The following is a 12,186-nucleotide window of genomic DNA, read 5'->3' on the forward strand; positions in this document are numbered from 1 at the left end:
TAGCCTCTCTGCTAATGGGTGGGGTTGTGTTCCTGTTTTGCTAGTTGTTTGGCATAGGCTGTCCAGCACTGTAGCTTGCTGGTCATTGAGTGAAGCTGGGTGCTGGTGTTATGATGGAGATCTCTGGGAGATTTTCGCTGTTTGATATTATGTGGAGCTGGGAGGTCTCTTGTGGACCAGTGTCCTGAAGTTGGCTCTCCCACCTCAGAGGCAGAGCACTGACTCCTGGCTGGAGCCCCAAGAGCCTTTCGTACACACAGCTCAGAATAAAAGGGAGAAAAAGTAGAATTAGTTAGAAGTAGGAAGGAAGGAAGGAAGGAGGGAAGTAAGGAAGAAAGGAAGAAAGAAAGGAGGGAGGGAGGGAGGAAGAAAGGAGGGAAGGAGGGAAGGAAATAAGAAAGAAGATACAGTAAAAAAAATAAAGTATAATAGTTATTTAATTAAAAATTAATTATTTAGAAATAAAGGGACGAATAGAACCTTAGGACTAATGGTGGAAGCAAAGCTATACAGACAAAATCTTACACAGAAACATACATATACACCCTCACAAAAAGAGGTAAAGGGGAAAAAATCATAAATCTTGCTCTCAAAGTCCACCTCCTCAATTTGGGATGATTCGTTGTCTAAGGGAGGGAAGGAAAGAAAGGAAGGAAGGAAGAAAGAAAAAAAGAAGGTAAAGTATAATAAAGTTATTAAAATTAATTATTAAGAAAAAAATTTAAAAAAACAATGGACGGATAGAACCCTAGGACAAATGGTGGAAGCACAGCTATTCAGACAAGATCTCACACAGAAGCATACACATACACATTCACAAAAAGAGGAAAAGAGGAAAAAATCATAGATCTTGCTCTCGAAGTCCACCTCCTCAATTTGGGATGATTCGTTGTCTATTCATGTATTCCACAGATGCAGAGTACATCAAGTTGATTGTGGGGATTTAATCTGCTGCTCCTGAGGCTGCTGGGAGAGATTTCCCTTTCTCTTCTTTGTTCTCACTGCTCACAGGGCTCAGCTTTGGATTTGGCCCTGCCTCTGCGTGTAGGTCGCTGGAGGGCGTCTGTTTTTTGCTCAGACAGGACGGGGTTAAAGGAGCCGCTGATTCGGGGGCTCTGGCGCACTCAGGCCGGGGGGAGGGAGGGGCACGGCAGGCGGGGCGGGCCTGCGGCAGCAGAGGCCAGTGTGACGTTGCACCAGCCTGAGGCACGCCGTGCGTTCTCCCGGGGAAGTTGTCCCTGGATCCTGCAAACCTGGCAGTGGCAGGCTGCACAGGTTCCCCGGAAGAGGGGTGTGGATAGTGACCTGTGTTCGCACACAGGCCCCTTGGTGGTGGCAGCAGTAGCCTTAGCGTCTCCCGCCTGTCTCTGGGGTCTGTGCTTTTAGCCACGGCTCGCGCCCGTCCCTGGGGTTCGAGCTTTTAGCCGTGGCTCGCGCCCATCCCTGGGGTTCACGCTTTTAGCCGCGGCTCACGCCCGTCTCTGGGGTTCACACTGCTAGCCGCGGCTCGTGCCCATCTCTGGTTCCACGGTGATAGCCGCGGCTCGCACCTGTCTCTGGAGCTCCTTTAAGCAGCGTTCTTAAACCCCTCTCCTCGCGCACCAGGAATCAAAGAGGGAAGAAAAAGTCGCTTGCCTCTTTGGCAGCTCCAGACCTTTTCCCGGACTCCCTCCCGGCTAGCCGTGGTGCACTAATCCCTTCAGGCTGTGTTCACGCAGCCAACCCCAGTCCTCTCCCTGCGCTCCGACCAAAGCACGGGCCTCAGCTCGCAGCTCCGCCTGTGAGCACGGGCCTCAGCTCACCGCCCTGGCGGGTGAGCAGACAAGCCTCTCGGGCTGGTGAGTGCCAGTCTGCACCAATCCTCTGTGCGGGAATCTCCCCGCTTTGCCCTCTGCACTCCCGTTGCTGTGCTCTCTTCCACAGCTCCAAAGCTCCACCTCCCACAGTCTCCACCCGCGAAGGGGCTTCCTAGTGTGTGGAAACCTTTCCTCCTTCACAGCTCCCTCCCACTGGTGCAGGTGCTGTCCCTATTCTTTTGTCTCTGTTTTTTCTTTTGCCCTACCCAGATACGTGGGGAGTTTCTTGCCTTTTGGGAGGTCTGAGGTCTTCTGCCAGCATTCAGTAGGTGTTCTGTAGGAGTTGTTCCACGTGTAGATGTATTTCTGGTGTATCTGTGGGGAGGAAGGTGATCTCTGTGTCTTACTCTTCCGCCATCTTCCCAGCACCCCCCTATAATTTAAGTGGTAGGTTAGGTTGTTTGAGATTTTTTTCTTTTTTTGAGGAAGGCCTGTATCATTATGAACTTCCCTCTAAGAGCTGCTTTTGCTGCATCCTATAGATTTTTGTATGGTTTTGTTTTCATTGTCATTTCTCTCAAGGTATATTTTATTTTCCTCTTTGATTTCTTTGTTGACCCTTTGTTTTTTAGAAGCATGTTGTTTAGTCTCCATGTAATCATTCTTTTCTCATTTCTTTTCCGTGGTTGATTTCTAGTTTCACACTGTGGTCAGGAAAGATGCTTGAGATAATTTCTGTACCGTTAAATTTGTTGAGGCTTGTTTTGTGCCCCCCTCGTATGTGATCAACCCTAGATAATGTTCCATGTGCGCTTGAAAACAATGTGTATTCTGGTTTTGGTTTTTTTCTTCCTTTTTGTATGTAATGTTCTGAAAATAGCAATTAAGTCTAACTGTTCTATTAGGATCTCTGTTGTCTTACTGATTTTCTGTCCAGAAGATCTGTCCATTGATGTGAGTGGGGTGTTAAAGTCTCCTATTATTATTGTATTCCTGTCAATTTCTCCCATTTTGTCTGTTAGTATTGGTTTTATGTATTTGGGAGCTCCTATATTAGGTGCATATATGTTGTTGAGTGTAAAATCTTCCTCTTATATTCAACCTTTTATTATTATATAGTGTCCTCCTTTATCTTTATGGCCTTTGTTTTAAAGTCTATTTTGTCTGACATGACTATTGCAGCCGTTGCTTTCAGAGTGGCAGACTGGATTAAAAAACAAGAGCCTACAATATGCTGCCTACAAGAGACCCACTTTAGGGCAAATGCTTTCTTGTCATTTTCATTTGCATGAAATATCTTTTTCCATCCCCTCACTTTCAATCTATGTGTGTCCTTTGCCCTAAAGTGGGTCTCTTGTAGGCAGCATATTGTAGGCTCTTGTTTTTTAATCCAGTCTGCCACTCTGTGTCTTTTGATTGGAGCATTTAGTCCACTGACATTTAAGGTAATTTTTTTTTTTGATAGGTAAGAAGTAGATTATTTAGGGAGAAACACACTCCACAGAGTGTGGACCATCTCAGAAGGCAAGAGTGGCCCCAGAGTGTGGGGTTGTTAGTTTTTATAGGGGTGGATAATTTCATAGGCTAATGAGTGGGAAGAATATTCCAGCTATTTTGGGGAAGGGGTGGGGATTTCCAGGAACTGGGCCACCACCCACTTTTTGACCTTTATGGTCAGACTTGGAACAGTCATGGCACCTGTGGGCGTGTCATTTAGCTTGCTGATGTATTACAATGAGCGTATACTGAGGCTCAAGGTCTAGTGGAAGTTGACTCTAGTGGAAGTCTGCCATCTTGGACCTATTTGGTTCTAAACAGTTTGTCTTGTCCTATGTCATTCTTTTAAAGGTTGTACCCTGCCCCCACTTCCCTCCTGTTTCATGATAGATAGTAGTATTTATTGCCATTTTAACCTTGTTTTCCCATTTTATATTTCTTCTTTGTCCCTTTTTCTTTGTTTTTCCTTTTGTGGTTTGATGATTTTCTCTTGTATTACAGTTATGTCCTCTTCTTCTTGGTTTTTGTGAATCTATTCTATGTTTTTGATATGTAGTTATCCTGTTTTTCAAGTATGTTAACCCCATCCTATATCTCCTTGCCTTAGACTGGTAGTCATACAGCCTCATACACATTCTAGGAAATGAAAAAAAATCTACATTTTGTTATTCTCCTCCCTCACATTTTATGATTTTGATGTCCTCTTTTACATCTTCATGTTCATTCTTTTGCTGTTTGTTGTGGTTATCACTTTGACAGAAATTTCATTTGTACTGCCTTATTTAGGTGATTTGCTTGACCATTGTGATTTTCTCTTTCCTATATATTCTTTTCTATTTAGAGAAGACCCTTCACTATTGCCTTTAGGACAGGTTTTGTATTGCTGTATTTTAGTTTTTGCTTGTCTGAGAAATTCTCCCTCTCTCCTTATATTATTGTAAATGATAATCTTGCTGGGTAGAGTATCCTAGGCTGAAGATTTTTCCCTTTCAGGACTTGAATATATCTTGCCACTCCCTTCTGGCCTGCATTGTTTCTGTACAGAAATCAGCTGATAGCCTATGGGGGAGTCCCCTTGTAATTAACTCTTTCTTTTTCTCTTGCTGCCTTTAGAATCCTGTCTTTAACTTTTGCTATTTTTATTATATTATTTTTTGGTGTAGGTCTGTTTGGGTTTACATTGTCCGGGACCCTCTGTGCTTCCTGTACCTTGATATGCTTCCTTTTTTAGGTTTGGGAAGTTTTAAGCCATAATTTCTTCAAATGCATTTTTGATCCCCTTTTCTCTTTCTTCCCCTGCAGGAATCCCTATTATGTGTAGATTGGCATGCTTTTTATTACCCCATAGGTCTCTTATATTGCTTTCATTTTTTTTTTTTTTCATTTTCCTTTCTGTCTGCTGTCCTGATTAAGTGATGTCCATCATTCTATCTTCCAGGTCACTTACTCATTCTGCAATATTTATTCTGCTATTCATTGCCTTTAGTTCAGTTTTCATCTTGGCAAATGAGTTTTCTAATTTTTCTTGGTTCCTCTGCAGTTTCTAGTTCCTTTTTACAGTACTCTGCCGTTCTGCTGACAGCCTTTCATAATTCATTCAATATTTTCATTATCTCCTTTTTGAAATTGGTGTCTGTTAGACTGCAGAGGTCTGTTTCATTGTTTGTTCTTCCAGGGGAATTCTGTTGGTCTTTTAACCGGGAATCATTCCTCTGCTATTTCATTTTACTTATATTTCTCTTATTCTGTGCGCTTAGGAGAAGCAATTATCTACTGTGGTCTTGGAGGTCTATTTATATGTGGAAGCATCCCTGTGGAGCTTATGTGGGCTTAATAGTTTTGGTGTGAAGGATCTTTTTAGTATGGATGCCTGTTGCCTCTTACCTCAGCATGTGCTGGCTGTTATCCCCTTGATAGAGGGTGTGCAGATGCAGTGGCTGGTCCTGGGGTTCTCGGCAGTGGTGGCAGCTTACATGCACCCCCAGAGCATGTGATGGGAGTGGTGGTGGCTTGAGACTGCTCCTGTAGTCTGGGGGGGTGGGGGGCAGTGACAGCAGCTTGCAACCGCTCCTGGGTGGCTCACAGTGGCTCCTGAAGCCCAGTGGGCAGGGGCGGTGGTGCGGGACCATTCCTGGAGCTTGTGCCAGTGGTATTCTGCAGCCTGAGAGCTCGCTGAGGGAAAAAGGCTGTAAAAGCGGGTCCTGCCCCGCCCCTCTCCTTGTGCACTGCTCACACAATGGAGCCTGGCCTCTAAGGTGGCCCAGGCTTCCTCTGTGTACACCCTCAGGCACAGGTGCACCAGATTCCAGCCCCTTCAGGCTGTTTCCATGGAGCCCACACCAGTCTTCTCCCCGTGTCTGATCTCCAAAGCCTGAGCTTCTGCACCCAGCTCCCGCCTGTACCGGTAGACGTGTGTCTCAGGCTGGGGAGTGCAGAGCAGTGGCACTGACCTTCTGTGCAGGTCTTCCTCCATTCTAGCTGCTTCAAACCAGTTGCTGTATTCTCCACCGAGGCTCCCAAACTTCCCCTCTGTCCCAGCTGTTCTCTCTGCTGGTGAGGGGACTTCCCAGGATGCAGGAACTTTTCCTCTTTCACAGCTTCCTCCCATGGATGCAGGTCCTATCCTAAGTCCTTTGTCCTGTTTCTTTTTTTTTCTTTTCTTTTTCCTTTTGTTCTACCCAGTTGCATGGAGATTTTCTTGCCCTTTCAGAGGTCTGAGGTCTTCTGCCACCATTCAGTAGATATTCTATGAGAATTGTTCCACATGTAGATGTATTTTTGATGTATTTATGGGAGGAAGTAAGCATCATGTCCTACTACTCTACCATCTTGATCACTCCCCCCAAAACTTTAAAATTTTGTGTTCATGTTTGTGTCTATCATGGGTCAGTTGTATGTAAGCTGTGGCTCAGCTTGAACATCTAAGACGAACACTGAAGGAATAAATACCTCTTTTTCTTGTCTGGTTCATGACAGTCTCATGGAACAGTTAAAACAGAGATGGCTGAACCATAGGATGGCTCCTAAGTCTTCTGCTGAGAAGTGGAACACACGACTTCCACTCATATTTCTCTGTACAAAGCAAGTCGTGTGGCCAAATGTAACATCAGTGGGGAAGGAAAGATAATCCTCCTTTCAAGGAGGGGCTGGTAGGGAAGGACCTGGTAAGAGGAAAAAGTAAATATTTTAGAATATGTTCTGCCATACCTCCCTGTGGAATGCTATCTTTTTTTAAAACTGATGCTCTTCCATAGCATATATATAATATATATTTTTATATTTTCCATAGCATATATATGTATGTATAATCACAGTAACTATCACATGGTTATAGATATGTATGTATAATCACAGTAACTATCACATGGTTATAGATATTTACCTATCAGTTTTTCTCAAGGCTGTGTACTATAGAATCCCTCTCGTAGTTAACGCCTGGTAAAAGTTCCTATAATATTTTCAAATAGAATACTTTTGGGGAAACACTGCTGCTGGCCCAAAACTAGTTTGTAAAAAGATTTCTTTTCTTTTGAAATTTCATTGAAAATTCAAATTTTTATTTCATTTCTGTGCTGTTAAAGCACAGCTCCACAAAACTGTGTTTTTGTATCTAGGCACTCATTTCACTCTCTAGGTAACATTACCGAGAGATAGAACATTTCTCTTCTCAGTGTCTTTCTACTCCCACCTCTCATCTGTACTGTTGGTGATAGTCCCAGAAAGGAATTTTGAACTGACTGGTACCATCATATTTACTAAATGAATACTTACTAAACTTCTGTCTATCAGGCATTGTTTTAGGTACTGGGAATACAACAGTTAACAAAAGAAAGATACTTGATTCATGAATTATAAATTCTAATAGAAGGGAGACCAACAGTTTTTTAAAAGATAAAATACAAGGTTTATCAAATAGTGAACTGGTGAAGTGCAACAAATAAAGCAGATAGAGAGTGATATGGCAAGAGGATTGCAATTTTAAATAAGATGTTGAGGAAATGCTTCACTGATGTGAAGATATTTGAGCAAATACCTGAAGGAGGTGCGAGATAAAGTCCTGAGATTATACGGGGGAAAAAAATCATTTCAAGCCAAGAGAACAGCAGGTACAAAGACCCTAAGGTATGAACCTATGTGCCCATTTGAAGATTATGGGGGATTTCAGTGGGACTGACGTGGACTGATCAAGAAGGAATGTGGAATGAGAAGAAATCAAGAGGTAGCATAGGGCCAGGTCATATTGGGCTCAGTAAGCCACGTAAGGACTTTAGTTTATTCAGTGAATGATATAAGAAACCAAGAGGTGGGAGGTGGTTTGAGCTTAGAGATGAAATGAGCTGACTTACATTTTGCAAATATCATCCTGGCTGCTGGGTTGACTAGAGAAGAGAAATGGCAGAATCAGGACAGCCAGTTGGAGCCACTGTATTAATTCAGCTGAGAGATGGCGGTGGCTGAGACAAAAATATTAGTGGTGAAGAAAGGAAGGGAGATATTCTGATTGTGGTTACTGAAGGTAGACCCATGGGACTTGCTTTTAAAGTAAATATAGTGTATTTAGTTACTTCAAATGCTACTTCAAATATTTTGGCCTGAGTAACTGGACAGGTGGCAGTGCCATTTACTGAGATTGGTGGGGGAATTAGAAGAGTAGTTTTGAACACGTTAAGTATGAGAGGGCAGTTAGATGGAGCCATCGACTCGGAATTTAATTATTCAAATCTAGAGTTTAGCTTAGGTGCTCAGACGGAAAACATTGATTTCAGAAATGAAAGCCAACAGATGTTATTTAAAGCCATAGGACTGTAGGAGATGGAGCAACTCAACATTGAGAGCACAGAACTATGAATGAGGATCTGGCAGTGGAGATGGAAAGCAGGGTCAATGAGGTAGAAGGAAAGAAGGGGATTAGAGCAGCCCTGAAGAAGGTGTGTGAAGGTGAAGAAGGTTTGTCAAGGAGAAGAAGGGAGGGATCAACTGTGTCCAGTGCTGCCGATAGATCTGGGAATTAATCAATCAAAGAATTCGTTGGTTATATTGACAAGAGCCATATCATTGGAATAGTAGTAGCAAAAGCCAGCTTGAAGTAGGTTCAAGAGAGAAAGAGAGGATAGGACTTGGAAACAGTAATTATGTTCAACTCTGTGTTGTTTTGTTCTCAGCGAGCACAGGGCAGTGGAGTGGTAACTCAAATGCAGTGTGTAGGCAAAAGGTACTTTGGGTTTTTATTTTTGTCTCAGTATTTATAAAAATATATATATTTTGGTAGCAGAAACCACAGCTTGTGTAGAAACTATACTTCTGTTTTCCAGTTGAAAGAGAAAATTGATCACACGAGGAACAGATTTATTATTGGATCCATGGCCTTGAATAGTTGAAAAAGGAAAGAAAAAAGTGTTCAAGTGAAGAGGCTGCCTTAGGAACACAGAGAGCCCACTTCGGGGAATGAGGGAAACGTAAGAATTTTGGTCACAGATGCAGCGAGGTACATAGATGTGATAGTGGGAGCAGAAAAACGGCTTTTTAATTTTTTTTTTTAGTGAAGTACAAAGGCAAATCGTAAGTTTAGAAGGAGGAGAATGTAGGAAAATTTGGAGGTTTGAGGACAGAGAAGAAAGAATAAAATAGTTATCTAGAATGGAGGAGTGAATGAAGCAGGGACATATAACAATTACATGGCTACACTAAGGGAAAATTGGTGGTTAGTGTCATAAATTTAAAATGAAACCTGTCAGCACGTGTGTGGGTTTTTCCTCTGCAATGATCAGCCGCTTGATTGATGTAACAATCAGGTACATGTACGTAGGGATTTTCATTAGCGTTGGAATCTTTCAGGTTAAATGTGATGAAAGGTGAGAGGGACAAGGGTGTGATGATGATGGTGGAGGATGGATGGAAACTGGTTTAAAAATAAGAGTGTCATGGAAGGAAAAGTGAAATGTAGAGAGCAGTAATAGATTGTAAGTCCTGATTCAGTTAAAGAAATGTTGGAATTAAGGTTCTTGAAGGAGTGAAGTGGGAGAGACAGGATGTGGTGGTCTGAGATGAGGTGGTTGAAACTGAGATTGAAATTAAGATTGTAGAGGAACTGAGGTTGTCAATGATAAGCCTAGTTTATAGCCACAGAAATGAATAGCGAAGGTGGGGGGGTGGCACAAGATAATCAGGAGAAAGAAAATTAAAGATCCGGTAAGCCATGGTATTGGAAGGGTCATCTACATGGATACTGAAGTCACCCAAATTAATACTGCAATAGTATTGGAGAGAGTGACCGTGAGCCTGGAATGAAAATCTGTAAAGAATGAATTTGAGTAATCCAAAGGTCTAAAGGTGACTGTAGTGAGTAAGGTAGTTGTTAGAAATCTCTGAGGACATAAGATTATGAGATTAAAAACTAGAGGGTTTGGGGAGGAGGGAGAATCTGAAAACAGCAATGAAGACCCAAAGGACACTTACCCTAATTCCAGGAATAAGGAGTTTTGCAGACCAATAATCATGTCTTAAGAGAGCTGCAAGGGAAACAGTATCCTTAGGAGAGAGAGTCCCATGAGAGAAAGAAGGTGCAGGAAACAGACAAGAGCTTGATGATACAAAGGATTTTGCTATGGGTGATAACAGGAAATGTATGGAACAATATGAAAATCTGGGGGTGTGGGATGACATGGGCACCTGAGACTGCTGTAGACAGGGATGGAGGGCAGGCTGGTAGTTGTCCTCACGTCATCAGAGCAGATGGTGGTGATGAGGCTGTAAGTGCCAGAGAGGACAGAAGGGTGAGCACATCTGGGAATACGCAGAGCTCTGGAGCTCTTAAATTCACAAGACATGAACTTTACATACTAGTACTTGTATGTGATGAACTTATATCTCTGGGTTATTTGTAGAGAAACAGTCAGTTGCATTTTTGGTATTTTTTTTCTTCTGTCTTTCAAGAAATATATTTCCGCTTGACAATCTGGCACTAAGATTTTTATATCTGACTCTAGAATATTTTTCCTCTCATACTCATGTTTCCACTTTCTTATAAAAATGTATTTCATCATTTCACACCATGACCAATTTTTGGAATACAAAGACAGCAATAACTGGTTAGATAGTAGCTACAAAAATTTTTCCTTTGTAAAAATTTTTCAGTTTTATTGTTTTTTTTTTTCCTTAAATCAGTGGAGTGTGGTGGTTCAAAGTGTATGCTTGGGGTGAAGACAGGCCTGATTTGAATCCAGGCTGGGACATGTACCATCTCTGTGACCTTGGATGAGCTTGCCTCAGTTCTCTAATCTGTATAATGGGGACATTGGAAATGCTGAATGAGGCAATGATTATAAAGCACTGAGACAGTGTTGGTACATATTAAGCATAATAACTATCTTATACGTACAGCTAAAATTTAGCATTATTTTTACCATGGCTACTAATTGTATAGTACTTTGAACAGTGATGAACTACTAAAAGCAAACTTTCCTTAAAAATTAAGTTGTCAAAATTGCTATTAATTTAGTACACCTCTAATGAAGTGTATATTTTCCAAAATTTCAAGAGTGTAGGTCACCACAGGATAGAGGATCTTGTTCTATTTCTGCAACAAGTTGCACAATTTTGGGAACAAAATTAAAATTTAGTCCTTCCCTTAGTAGGCATGTAAAATATATTTAAAACTTTATTGAAATGTATTTTCCTTTCAGTATCATAAACTTTAAAAATATCTAGAAAGCAGCATTTTTGTTGAATTTCTGAAAGCACAAATATAGTAAAATAGAATGTCTTGGGAAATAAATGTAAAGGAAGAATTGTTCTACTAGACAAATGCAAAAACTGCCTAGTATTTATAGGCACATTTTCTATAAAATACATTAAAAATAACAGAAAATAGTTTCAGCTTGCACATTTCTTCTTTTACTTAGAGCTTTAAAGTTCACTTAAATACTTTCATTCTTTAACTTCCAGCCACATTGCCAATTTGGTTGCCACCCCTCCACTATTGTTCCTTTAGACATGCTGCTGTCATTAGACATATTTTATTAAATGACACAAAGGTTTGGTCTTTTATGAAATGATGATAATTAGCTGGGCTTCAAAGATAGGCAGAAACCTCCCACATGAAAATGATCCTCACCTCATTGAATAATATGCTTTTTAATTAATGTTCTATTAACTGGCTGACGATACCTCCTAAGTTAATGAACAGGGCTGAATGTAATTCAACATTTATTAAGTAGCCTGCATCCCTATTACAACTCTGGCCCATCTCGCCTTCACATAGGCCAGGGTAGGAATGGGAGAGGGAAGAACAGAAAGCCAGTTACCTCCATCAACCACCTGTCATTTCCCTCAAATGGCACTTATTTTAATTAACAGAGTTAAAATAGTGCAGTAAAAGTCAGCTTATTGAATTTTTAAAACACAGCATCCAGAGGCTGATTGTTCATTATAATGGCACTTACTAAATAAATTCTCTTAATTACTTCACTTTTGGTAGCAAAGACTCAGCAGAAGGCAATGAGGTGCAGCCCCAGTGAGCCGAGGAGCAGCTCTTCATATCAGAGACAGAAAGTCAGGTCAGGAAATCAACCTGATAAGACTTTGCCTGTTAAGTTTCCTATTAAGATACTTTTGGTTTTTTTCATGACGTTGTTTTAAAACAGAAAGTCTCCTTATTTTTCACTTTTCTAATTCAGATTTATTTGGGAATAATTATTGTACCTTGTAGTGTAGATAACAGAGGAGTCTTGTGTTTGAAGCACTACACTGTTATGAATCAAAGATTTTATTCATCTATCTGGAATCAGATGCATTTTTTCCTCAAATACTAGTGTTTCTATTCTGGTACAAATCTTCATTTTCTGATTCTTCGTTCTCTTTTCTGTTTTGGGGGAGGGCTGCTGAAAGTGTCAAA

The 12,186-nt window shown here is 41.3% G+C and overlaps 1 long non-coding RNA gene across 1 annotated transcript; it reads right to left on the reverse strand.

Annotated features, from left to right (window-relative positions):
- Positions 1-365: 365 nt before the first annotated feature.
- Positions 366-10,046, reverse strand: LOC137230278 (uncharacterized). Its single transcript, XR_010946073.1, has 3 exons — positions 9,963-10,046; positions 9,750-9,802; positions 366-6,454 (listed from the first exon to the last, which is right to left on the reverse strand). It is a non-coding gene; the product is annotated as an uncharacterized lncRNA (long non-coding RNA).
- Between the last annotated feature and the right edge of the window lie 2,140 nt (positions 10,047-12,186).

Source organism: Pseudorca crassidens, chromosome 9 (assembly GCF_039906515.1).
Source record: "Pseudorca crassidens isolate mPseCra1 chromosome 9, mPseCra1.hap1, whole genome shotgun sequence".
Classification (NCBI taxonomy): Eukaryota; Metazoa; Chordata; class Mammalia; order Artiodactyla; family Delphinidae; genus Pseudorca; species Pseudorca crassidens.